Source organism: Triticum urartu, chromosome 7A, assembly GCF_056163025.1.
Source record: "Triticum urartu cultivar PI428250 chromosome 7A, HENAU_Tu73, whole genome shotgun sequence".
Lineage (NCBI taxonomy): Eukaryota > Viridiplantae > Streptophyta > Magnoliopsida > Poales > Poaceae > Triticum > Triticum urartu.
This window is the reverse complement of record NC_141879.1, coordinates 222,594,523-222,607,438: the sequence shown is the minus strand read 5'-3', so window position 1 is coordinate 222,607,438 and position 12,916 is coordinate 222,594,523.

Here is a 12,916-nt window from a genome sequence, read left to right as displayed (position 1 = left end):
CGATTTTTTTTTCTCAGTTCTAGTTTTTATGTCATTTCTTTCCGCTTATGGTGTTTTTCTCTTTCCTTTTTGTTTTCTTCTTGTTTTTTTTATTTTTCTCCCTGTTTCTTCTTTCGCCTTATGGTCATTCTTTTTCTTTTGTTTTTTCATATCTGTTTGTGTTTTTTCATTAGTGAAAATACCTTGTTTTTGTATACGAACATTGTAACACAAATTACACCATGAGCCATTTTAGTACACGGTGTATATTTTTATATAGATGATGGGTATATTTTTAAGTGCTTTTTGATTTTAATAAAGTGTTTGTGCACTTTTTGAAATGTTCATCCGTTTTTTTTAAACCATGTAATTGAAGAGATGTCCGCATATTTTTTAATGTTTAGGCAATTTGAAAAATGTTCATACTTTAAAAAAACTGTTCATGTAATTTGAAAAAAAATGAATGCTTTTCCAAATTTGTTCATGTGATTTGAAAAAGTGTTCAGACATTTAAAGAATATGTTCACATAACATAAAACTGGACTGAACCGAGAAAATCTAAATAAAAAATTGTTGGAATTCGAAAAGGTAAAGCGTTGGAAGAGGGCTCACTACACCCAAACTGGCCGACTACCTATCTGTTTTGTCATTTACGCGGCACGTACCCCTCAAAAAAAATTATTCAGCACGTTTGGTGTGAAGGGAAGCAAAGGTATGGTTTCCATTTACGCTGGAAAGAGGTCGATCATAGCAAACAATAGATCTTTGACTTCTTTCAGCGCACGAGCTCACTCGAGGCCACTACTTTAATGGTCACTATTTGACATACTTGGGAGGCCCGAAATGATGCACAAGATAACAATTAAGATTTGGATATTCAGAAAGTGGCTGAGAAAGCAATGGCTTATGTCAACTTGATTGTCCAGAACCCTGGAAGGACTGTTAATGCCCCATGGCATGATTCCTCTATGTCTCCGATCAGATGGGTCACGCCGCTGGCAGATGCAGTGGCGGTTAATGTGAATGTTGTGCTCTTCAAGGCTTTGAGGTGAGTGGGAGTTGGTGTGGTAATCCAGAACTACAATGGAGACTGCTTACTGGCTTGCCGCGAGCACATTGATGAGCTTACCGCCCCGAAACTAGCAGAAGCACTGATGCTACGGTGTGCAGTGACTCTCACCTAGTAGCAGGGCTTTTAAGAGGTCTATTTTCATTCGGATTGTCGATCTGTTATTCAAAGAATTAATTCTTCAACAATGGATCGTTTGCCGGTGGACTCATCATTGCTCATTTCAAACAGTTGGCAATGTTCTTTTCGCCTGTTCGCTTTAGTCATGTAAGTCGTCTATCGAATATCGCGGCACATCTTCTACCTAGATCTTGTGAGTCCTCTAGTGACTCTATATTTGATGTAACCCTAGATTGCATCAGTGAGGCACTCACTTTTGATTATCCCTGATCAATAAAGCGTGATATTCTCTAAAAAAAACTGGCCCAGCCCACGACACATGCTTGTGCGTTTCGCCGGCAATCATCCCGGCACATGACACACGTATAGGAGGTCTCGCTTTGCGGTTGCAAGAATTGTTGCCAGAGTGACAAATTGTTACCTACGACGATGCCTCTTAGCCTTGTGTATTCTTCTTTATGTGAAATACATCGAAGCAAAATCGAACAATGTAGGGTTTTCTCATAAAGATACTAATCTATTTTTCAAATCTTAATACATTTTTACTTTTTGAGGTATGCATATGTTGCTAGTAATAACTTCAAGCCGAAGATGATATATAGTCTTGGATTGGATCTGTATATAAAATTGCTACGAGAGAAGTTGGCTAGTGATCGATAACAGTTTATGCTAGAATGATGGCATCTAAACTACGCTATCAGTGAGCAATGGAGGTACTATATAATTGAGTTGGTGATGATGGTGTGTCTGCCATCCTGCAATATGGACCGTCCGATTTATATCTAACAGATAGAAAGCAAACTATGGCAATTTTGCAAAAAGATACCTGCATCCCTCTCTACATTTGTAGATAAGGACTTCCCTTGTTTATCTTCGCCTCCCACGAGATAAACAGCTCGTATAAATGCATCTTAATGTTCCATGCAACACATGGGCCTCTTGCTAGTCTAGTGTATAAACCCTGCTATACATACGACACTGTTTAGCCGATTCTTACACGATGCTTGACATCCAACCATACATGCCTGGGACAAAGCGTAGCACAGCCGCTGGATTAAGCATCGTTAGAAGTTCGTGCAATAATTGTCGGCTGCACAGCAGTTTCGCTAGTGTATTTTTTTAGGTTTGGCAGGCATCGAGATTATGTATTGCCCACATTCACGGCCCGAGCCTCACCTATTAGTCTTTGGTTCTCTGCCTCATTTGAGCAAAGGACGTGGTTTCAGCCTGGGATGTTCTTGTTATTTGACGATCAGCCTTGTGCTTGTTGTCACACTATTCATTGAGTTGCAAAGAATGTATACTTGTGGATATGAAACCTGAGGATGGTTTCCGGGAACACGGGTGACCCATCTGCTAGACATTGTGCCCTGAGAGGTTCATAGGTTTACAAACTTCTCCCAAGCAGCCACATGCCTAGATTGCTAGTTACTGTAACTCAGACTTGCCTTGCACTATGTTTTGCACCCTTAGCTCTCTTTCTCTAGGACTCCGCTCATCTAAGGACGTGGTTGGAAGGGCACATCTCTTCGGAGTGCATGCGCCCAAGGAGCCCGCGCCCGGAGGAGGAGCTTCGGCGCGAGGCCATGGCCAAGGTGGCGTGCCACGACCAGCAGCTGCCGCCAGCACGACTTGCGGGCAGGCTGTCGCCGGCGACTAGGCAGGTCTCCCCTCAGGGGCGGCCCTCGTCAGTCGCGGTGGACACCGTACCTGTGGGGTCTTGGCTGGCGCAGCCAGCTGCGGCCGGTGATGTTTGCGTCATCTCGCGCTCGCCGGAGATTGATGACATGGAGCGGCGCCTCCGTCTGGTAATGGTGGCTTATGTCGGTGGCTCGCGGCCGGCGGTTTCGTGTGTGGATGCGGCTGAAGCCATCGCTGTTCAGCTAGGCATTCCCAGGCACAAGTTCTCTATGCACAAGTACTATCTAGAAGACTTCCTCGTGGTCTTCGCGGCACCGGATCTTCGCAACAAGGCGCTGTCAGCTGATTCGGTGGAGCATGGCTTCTTCAAGATCTTCTTCAGGCCATGGTTGCGACAGGCGCTGGCGACGACCAGGCTGATGCGCTCCCAGGTGGATCTAATGATCGAAGGCATCCCTTCCCACGTCTGGACTCGGGACACGGCAGCAGAGCTCCTCGGCACTGGCTGCCTGGTGGACAGTTTAGCACCGGAGACAGCCAACCGGGACGATCTATCGCTATTCAAGCTGCGGGCGTGGTGCGTCGACCCTGACGAGGTGCTGGTGGCCAAGCGGCTGTGGGTGCCGGAGCCTGAGGTGGTTGGCAGCCCCGCGGATCGCCGGCCGACGTCCCGCCAGCTTCTGGAGTACAAGACTCTCATCCACATTGGCAGAGTCAGGGAGCATGCGGGTCCGGAGGGTTGGCTTTGCCCCCCAGCTCCGATGGCAGCGGCCAAAGCGGCCTGCCTGAAGACTCCGGCAGCTTCTCGGGGAGTGGTGAATGGCGAGCTCTCCCATGGTCGCGTGGAGTTCGTGATGCTCGCGGCGGCGCTCCTGCGAGTGGTGCTCCGGCGAGTGGCGCTTCGGGCGGCTCATATCATCAGGCTCTCCTGGGGCGTATTGGTCCGTCCGATTGGCGCATTCCTCCGATGGCCATGGGAGTCGCGGGCATGCCACCGCGTTCTGCTATGCCGGCGATGCGTGCAGCCAGTCCGGCGCCTGCTGTGGTGGCCGCAGCAGATCCTGGCCCTGGAGCTGTGCCCGCGATGGAGATTGCTCAACGGCAGGTTTGGCCGCAGAAGATCTCAGGGGAGGGACCGCGGGCCAGGAGTTGGTAGTGGCAGAGGCCGTTCATACGCTATCCTCTGCGCTGGGCCAGGAGCTGCCCCCTACAGCTGGCAAAGAGGGCATTGCGGCTGACTCTGTCCTGGTGGAAGCAGAGAATTCCGAGGTGGGAAATGAGGACAAATCGACTGATTCGGTTCTGGTGGAAGCGGCGAATCCCGAGGTTGATGCCGCTGCGACTGTTGGGATTGACCCGGTTGTCTCTGCGATTCCGGAGGAGACCGGTCTAGCCTTGGTCCCTGCGCCGGGGCAGCGCCATGTGCCTTACCAGGAGGGGATGCTAGGGGCTTCAGTCCAGGTGGATGTGCCTACGCCCGGGTGGGCCCCAGTGGAGGAAATCTCGTCCGCGGTGCCGCTGCATGCGGTGGCAGGGCCGGACCGCCCGGTTGGGGCTGGCTCTGATCCCGAGCCTGAGTTGGACGGGGCGCTGGTTGGCTGCATGGAGACGCATCGCCTGGTGGTGCATGACAGCTGCATGGATGGTGACCTTCCCATGCACGTACAGACTGATCTTTTGCTTCCTCCTAAAGAGCAAATTGCGGTGGCAAATATCAAAGCGTTCTGCACTGGGCTGCTGAAGAAACTAGCCCCTCCGCTCCTCAAAGAGATTGAAGCGGTCCGTGGCAAGGGTGTTGCGCTTGAAACACCACGTCGGAACACGCGATCTTCGTCTGCTTGCGCGCCAAAAAAAATAGCGCAACGACAGCTGAGACCGTACTCCTAAAGGCACTTGGTATCACACCGGACCGACTCGCGGTTACGGACGAGGCTTTGGGTTAGTTGCGGCAGATGTTTGACTCCCCGATCCATGAGCCGCAGTTGAGGGCGATGGCAGCGATCTTTGGGAAAGCGATCCCATTCGATCTTGGGACGGTAGATGCCTCAAGGGTGGCTCTACTCGCTTGAGCTGTTTGCCATGGAGTTGCTTGACTGACATCATGTCGTCCCCCACTTTGGAGTTGGTGTGTTGGAACGTGCGAGGTCTCAACAGCTCGGTCAAGAAGAAGGCGCTCCGGGAGTGCAGATACGGCTCACCCTTCAATTTTTTGTATCCAAGAAACTAAACTCGCCTGTATTGATACATTCACGGTGATGCAATGTCTAGGCCCAGCGTATGATGGGTTTTATTACTTACCTGCTTCTGACACTAGGGGAGGAGTCCTTTTAGCCTGGAAATCGGAGTTGGTGCGCATCACGAATTGTGTGCGGGACACGCACTTCATCTCTGGCTTTGTCTCGCCCATGGATGGTGCACCCTGGTGGCTCACCACGGTTTACGGCCCTCAAGAGGACTAGGACAAAATGCTTTTCTTGGAGGAATTAGAGGCTAGGAGATCGCTCTGTCCGGGCGCGTGGTTGGTTATTGGAGACTTCAACATGATCCTCCAAGCCACGGATAAGAACAACTCGCTTATTGATAGACGCATGATGCATAAATTCCGCCAGTTTGTTGACGGCAACAGCCTCAAGGAGCTTTATATGCACGGGAGAGCCTATACTTGGAGCAACGAAAGAGATTCCCCCACCCTCACGAAGATTGACAAGGCCCTAGTTTCTGTGGATTGGGAGCTGGCGCATCCGGACTGCCTCCTGCAAGCCCTATCCACTTCCTCCTCGGATCATTGCCCTTTGCATCTTACACTTCAGGAGAGCATGCACCCACAGAAGCGCTTTAGATTTGAGGTGTTTTGGACCAAGCTCGGGGGCTATGAAGATGCGGTTAAGGAGGCTTGGGTGTGCGACCCAGCCGTGCATGACCCTTTCAAACGCCTGGATATCTTGCTAAGGAACACGGCGCGATACCTGACTTCATGGGGGCAGAAAAAGATGGGCAATATAAAGCTACAGATTGCGATCGCGAACTGGATCGTCTTCCAGTTGGATGTGGCGCAGGAAAAGCGCCGGCTTACGGATGGTGAATGGTGGCTCAGGAGGACTTTAAAGTTGACCACGTTAGGTCTTGCCTCGCTTGAGCGCACAATTGCTCGCCAAAGATTGAGGATACGCTGGCTTCAAGAGGGCGACGCAAGCACCAAACTGTTCTACCTCGTGGCTAACGGGAGGAAGACGGAGAATTTCATTCTGGCGCTTTCGCATGAAGGGAACTTGATCACGGATCAACTTGGGAAAGAGCAGCTCTTCTTTGAGGCCTACAAAGATCTGTTGGGAATTGCGAGGAGGCGCGACAACACTGTGGATTTGGACTTCCTTGGGATCCAACCCATCAACTTGAATGACCAGGACACTATGTTTACGGAGGAGGAGGTGTGGGCCACCATCAAAGACGGTCCTGATGGGTTCATTGGATTATTCTTCCAAAAATCATGGAGTACTGTCAAGGGAGACGTGATGGCTGCTCTGCAACACTTGTTTCTTGGCAATGGCCACGGATTTGGGCGCCTCAACCAAGCGCTTATCACGCTAATCCCGAAGAAGCGGGGAGCATGTCACGTAGGAGATTTCAGGCCTATTAGCTTGGTGCATAGCTTGCCAAAGATTGGATCCAAGTTGTGAGCGAACAGACTAAGACCGCGCATGAATGAGCTCGTACAGCCCAACCAATCGGCATTAATCAAAGGAAGGAACTTGCATGACAATTTCCTGCTTGTCAGACAAGTAGCTCGGTCTCTTCACCGGCGTAAAGCTAAAGGAGTCATGCTTAAACTAGACATCTTGAAGGCCTTCGACAGTCTATCTTGGCCTTTCTTGTTTGAAGTGCTTCGGGCCAAGGGCTTTTCTGAGTCATGGCTCTCCTGGATATCCACACTCCTATCCACAGCTCACTCCCGCGTGGTAGTCAATGACCATGCAGGTCAAAAATTCTTGCATGCTCAAGGTTTACGCCAGGGAGACCCCGTCTCACCGCTCCTATTCGTCATCGCTATGGACGTGCTCACATCTCTCATCACCAGAGCACAGGAGTGCAATGTGCTGAGTACTATGTCGGGCTGTACGCCGATGCAAAGGCTTTCCATTTATGCGGACGATGTGGTTCTGTTTATCAGGCCCACTACCTCTGATCTCCGGTTCGTCAGAGAGGCTTTGCACATCTTCGGAAATGCCTCGGGCTTACGTATCAACTATGAGAAATCAGTGGCTATTCTGATCAGAGAGTAAGATGGAGACAAGGATCTTGTCCAAGGGGCGATGCCTTGGCGCTTGGAGAGCTTTCCCTGCAAGTATCTGGGCCTCCAACTGTCCATCTGGCAATTAACACACTCTGAATGGCAGCCGGTGGTGGACAGCGTGCTTAATTTCATGCCGGGTTGGCAGAAGGGTCTCATAACTAGAGCTGGGCGGCTGGTCCTTGTCCACGACGTAGTCATGGCGCGGCCAACGCACCACCTAATTATTACGGATGCCCCAAAATGGGCACTGGAGCAAGTGAACAAACGATGCCGTGCTTTCTTCTGGGAGGGCTCTGAGGAGATACATGGAGGGAAATGCTTGGTTGCTTGGCAGAGAGTCTGCAGGCCCAAGGATCTAGGTGGACTCGGACTGGTCGATCTGAAGCGCCAGGGCTTGGCCCTTATGTTGAGGTGGGAGTGGTTGCGGCGCACAGATAGGAGTCGCCCCTGGCATGGACTTCCCATGGAGAAGGATCCACAAGTGCTTGCTGCTTTCGACAGCTTAGTCCACTGGAGAGTTGGCGATGGGGCCACCGCGCTATTCTGGAAAGATAGATGGATGGGAGGTGTGTCGGCCAAGGAGATTGTACCGGACATTTGGGGTGCAGTTCAAACGCAGACAGTCAATAGAAGAACAGTGAAAGAGGGGTTACTTAACCATCGGTGGACGTCTGACATCTCAGGTGACTTGTCTACATAAGGTTTGTGAGGGAGTCCTGGATTAGGGGGTGTCTGGATGGCCGGACTATACCTTCAGCCGGACTCCTAGACTATGAAGATACAAGATTGAAGACTTCGTCCCGTGTCCGGAAGGGACTTTCCTTGGCGTGGAAGGCAAGCTTGGCGATACAGATATGCAGATCTCCTACCATTGTAACCGACTTTGTGTAACCCTAACCCTCTCCGGTGTCTATATAAACCGGAGGGTTTTAGTCCGTAGGACAACATACACAACAACAATCATACCATAGGCTAGCTTCTAGGGTTTAGCCTCTCCGATCTCGTGGTAGATCTACTCTTGTACTACCCATATCATCAATATTAATCAAGCAGGACATAGGGTTTTACCTCCATCGAGAGGGCCCGAACCTGGGTAAAACTTCGTGTCCCTTGCCTCCTGTTACCATCCGGCCTAGACGCACAGTTCGGGACCCCCTACCCGAGATCCGCCGGTTTTGACACCGACATTGGTGCTTTCATTGAGAGTTCCTCTGTGTCGTCGCCGTCAGGCTTGATGGCTCCTACGATCATCGATAGTGACGCGGTCCAGGGTGAAACTTGTCTCCCCGGACAGATCTCTGTCTTCGGCGGCTTTGCACTGCGGGCCAATTCACTTGGCCATCTGGAGCAGATCGAAAGCTATGCCCCTGGCCGTCAGGTCAGATTGGGAAGTTTAAACTACACGGCTGACATCCGCGGGGACTTGATCTTCGACGGATTCGAGCCACCGCCGAGCGCGCCGCACTGCCACGACGAGCATGATCTAGCTCTACCGCCTAACAGTGCCCTGAAGGTCGCACCCGCATCGGCTTCGACCCTTAATTCGGAGCCAACTGCGCCGATCGAGGATGGGTGGTTGGACGCCGCCTCGGGGGCTGCGATCCTAACAGCGATCGAGCCGAACACCAGCCCCGCACTCCGCGAGACTCGTGATTCCAAGGAGCCGGACTCCTCTCCGGACTCCGAACCATTCGCGCCTCTGCCGATCGAATCCGATTGGGCGCCGATCGGAGTTTACTGTCGCGGACATCTTTCATCACTCTCCCTTTGGCGATATTATGAAATCACTAAAGTCTCTCTCTTTATCAGGAGAGCCCTGGCCGGACTACGGCCAGCGAGATTGGGATACGGACGATGAAGAAATTCAAAGCCCACCCACCACCCACTTTGTAGCCACTGTCGATGATTTAACCGACATGCTCGACTTCGACTCCGAAGACATCAACGGTATGGACGCCGATGAAGGAGACGATGAAGAACCAGCGCCTATTGGGCCCTGGAACGCCACCTCATCATATGACGTATACATGGTGGACGCACCAAAAGATGACGACGAGGAGCGAAAAGATGCACCGAAGGCTTGTTCCCTCGAAAAGCAGTCAAAGCGGCGACGCAAGCGCCGCCCCAAATCCTGCCTCGACAGAAATAGTGATCACACAGACCCAGCACTGGAGCAGGGCGAACCGCTGCCGGACAACGGCAATCCGGATAATCAAACCGAACAAACAAATCCTATCAAGGATAATGGTCCGGATGACATAACGCCGGACAGGCACCCGGAGCAGCAGACTGCCCGTAAAAGGCTTGTTGCCACCGCGAGGAGTCTGAAAAAGCAGAAGGAAAGGCTCAAGGCTGCGCAAGACACACTCCGCATCAGATGGAGTAAAATACTCAACACAGCAGCGATGTACGGCGACAATCGCCCCTCCAAGAGCTACCCAAAGCGGAAGCTGCTACCCGAATTCGATGAGGAGGCCTCAGACCCCCCACAACCAAATATCAAAGCAGCCACCTGGTCGGATAGACAACCCCTCTATCAACACAGAGCGGCATATAACTCCACTCACAATACAACACACGACCCATGCAAGGGCTCGCACCCAAAGGACGGCGCAACAAGATCCATCTATGGACCACGCAAGCGCGCCCCAGCATACAATGCAACACAACAAACATCCGAACAACGCAGTACACCCAGCTACAGGGGTGCCGCACACCCCCTATGTTTCACCGATGAGGTGCTGGACCATGAATTTCCAGAGGGATTCAAGCCCGTAAACATAGAGGCATACGACGGAACAACAGACCCTGGGGTCTGGATTGAGGACTATATCCTTCATATCCATATGGCTCGAGGAGATGATCTCCATGCCATCAAGTACTTACCCCTCAAGCTCAAAGGGCCAGCTCGTCACTAGCTCAAAGGCCTCCCCGAAAGCTCCATTGGAAGTTGGGAAGAGCTCGAAGACGCCTTTCGGGCAAATTTTCAAGGGACTTATGTCCGACCTCCGGACACGGACGATTTGAGTCATATAACTCAACAGCCCGGAGAGTCAGCCCGAAAGCTTTGGAACAGGTTTCTTACTAAAAAGAACCAGATTGTCGACTGTCCAGACGCCGAAGCCTTGGCAGCTTTCAAGCATAGCGTCCGCGACGAATGGCTCGCCAGACACCTCGGCCAAAATAAGCCGAGAACGATGGCCGCATTAACAAGCCTCATGACCCGCTTTTGCGCGGGTGAGGATAGCTGGCTAGCCAGATGCAGCACCAGCGACCCCAGTACATCTGAAGTTAGAGATGGAAACGGGAAATCACGGCGCAACAACAATAACAAACGCCAGAATAAAGAAGACAGCTCGAAGGGCACGGCAGTAAATGCCGGATTCAAAAGCTCTCGGCCAGGTCAAAAGCCGCCCCCTAAAGGCACCAGGGATGAACTGTCCAGCCTCAACAAAATTCTGCACCAAGTATGTCAGATCCATAGTACCCCTGGTAAACCTGCTAATCATACCCACAGAGAATGTTGGGTCTTCAAGCAGTCCGGCAAGCTCCACGCCATACACAAGGGGGAGGATACACCAAGTGAAGACGAGGATGAGCCTCCCAAGCAAGACACGGGGGAACAAAAGAAATTTCCACCAGAAGTCAAAACAGTAAACGTGTTACATGTGATCAAGGGAAAAAACAACACGGCACTCCCAGGAAAACATACCCAAGTGCCTGTCACCGCAAAGTCCTGCCACTGGTCGACTCAACCGATCACTTTTGACCATCGCGATTACTCAGCAAGTATCCGACACGCAGGATGGGCTGCCCTGGTATTAGACCCAGTAATTGGCGGATATCACTTCACACGAGTCTTGATGGACGGCGGCAGCAGCCTAAACCTAATATATCAGGATACAATCCGCGGGATGGGGTTATACCCAACAAAAATTTGCCATAGCAATACTACCTTTAAAGGAGTAACGCCAGGCCCAGGGGCTCTTTGTACGGGCTCCCTCCTACTACAGGTTATATTCGGCTCCCCCGATAACTTCCATCGCGAGCATTTAACCTTCCACATCGCTCCGTTTCAAAGTGGCTATCAAGCACTGCTCGGACGCGAAGCTTTTGCTCGCTTTAATGCAATACCACACTACGCCTCCCTCACACTCAAGATGCCCGGTCCACGTGGCATCATTTCAATGCACGGAAATATCAAGCGATCTCTGCGCGCCGAAGAGAGTGAGGCTGCCTTGGCAGCCGCACACTAAAGGCACCCGGACCAGCGAAAGAATCCAATAGGTCATCAAGACCTCAGACACAACTAATCGAGTCCGGCGCCGCTACTTATACCGAATAAATGGTCACACCCCTATTTGTCAATACAAGGGGCTCAACGCGCGCAGACAAGTGGCAATTTCTCCTCATCTTGAATTATACATGGTTTCCTTAAAAAACTATGTTTTTGCACGACAACTTTTTCACCTAAATTCCTCTCTTTTACAGACGATTATCGTGCTACACCCGTCCAGGATACAACACAACGGAGACACAGGCGCAGACGTGCAGCAGGGACCCGCTCCAAGGATTCTTTTTAGATTAAGACCCTGCGTAAACCTTTTTTACTATCTCTTGTTGATACATATCTACCATTGAGAAGGATGCTGATGTCTTGGCATGTGGCCACGCCAGAACAATGCACGTACCTGGACACAAGGGGCTTCTTACAAAGGCCATTATTTAGGCCCGGTTTATACCACTAAGACCGAATACCTTAGGGAGTGTTCGGCGTCGCGAGTTTGACCTTATATGCATCAGCTCCGAATCATTGTCTTTGGTCAAATGTTGGGTTTGCCCGGCTCCTGTGTTTTGGTGCCTTACGTTCCGCTTTACCGGCTAAGGTAGCACCAGGAGAACTACTGCTATTGTGCCCTGGTTCATCCGGACGAGCACCTCAGTAGAGAAAGCCGAAAACTGACTGTCATGATATAGCGTGAGACTGGTCAACCACTCGATGACCTGTTGGAATGTTAGAATTCCTCCGCCTTAACGAAGGACCGTTTTCCGGCCAGGCATGTATGCACCCCAGGATCGGGAAAGTGCGGAGCCACCAGGGGCTATTTAGTAGCCCCACTGTCAAACTCCTATGGCTAAGTGAAAGTGCTAAAGCATTATAGTCCGGTTGCCTCGCTCGCTCCGCTATCACCTCCTTAATAGGACCAAGACGTTGGGTTAAGTGTGAACGCGTGTTTTTGTGAGCACCTCCGCATTATATGCATGAGGGTTGAAGCCGACGACTGCAATCTTTCAGGTTATACACATGTATACATAAACGGCCGCCCAGGAGGCATCATATTACTTTCAGGCAAAAGTATAAAAATAGCCTTATAAAAATTTATAAAAGCATTTCGCTTACAATGAGATTACATATCACTCAAACATAATTTTTTTTGAGCACTGGGTCTCTATCAAATGAGCACCCTCAAGAACTTCTTCAAAGTAGTGCTCAGCAACCCTTCGACCTATGGCCGAATCCCGCGCTGCAACAGTGGTAGCATCCATCTCCGCCCAGTATGCTTTAACATGAGCAAAGGCCATCCGTGCGCCCTCTATGCACGCATCGCATTAATGCGTGGCACCACGTCAAGGAACTGCTGCACCAAGCTGAAATAGCTGTTCGGTTTTGACCTTTCCGTCCATAGCTGATCCACAACAGACCTCATGGAGAGTCCGAACAACCTATTTAGTTCGGCCCATTTGGCTAATTGGTCAGTCAATGAAAGCGGATGCTCGGGAGAATGGAATTGTCTCCAAAACAGCCGGTCTACTTC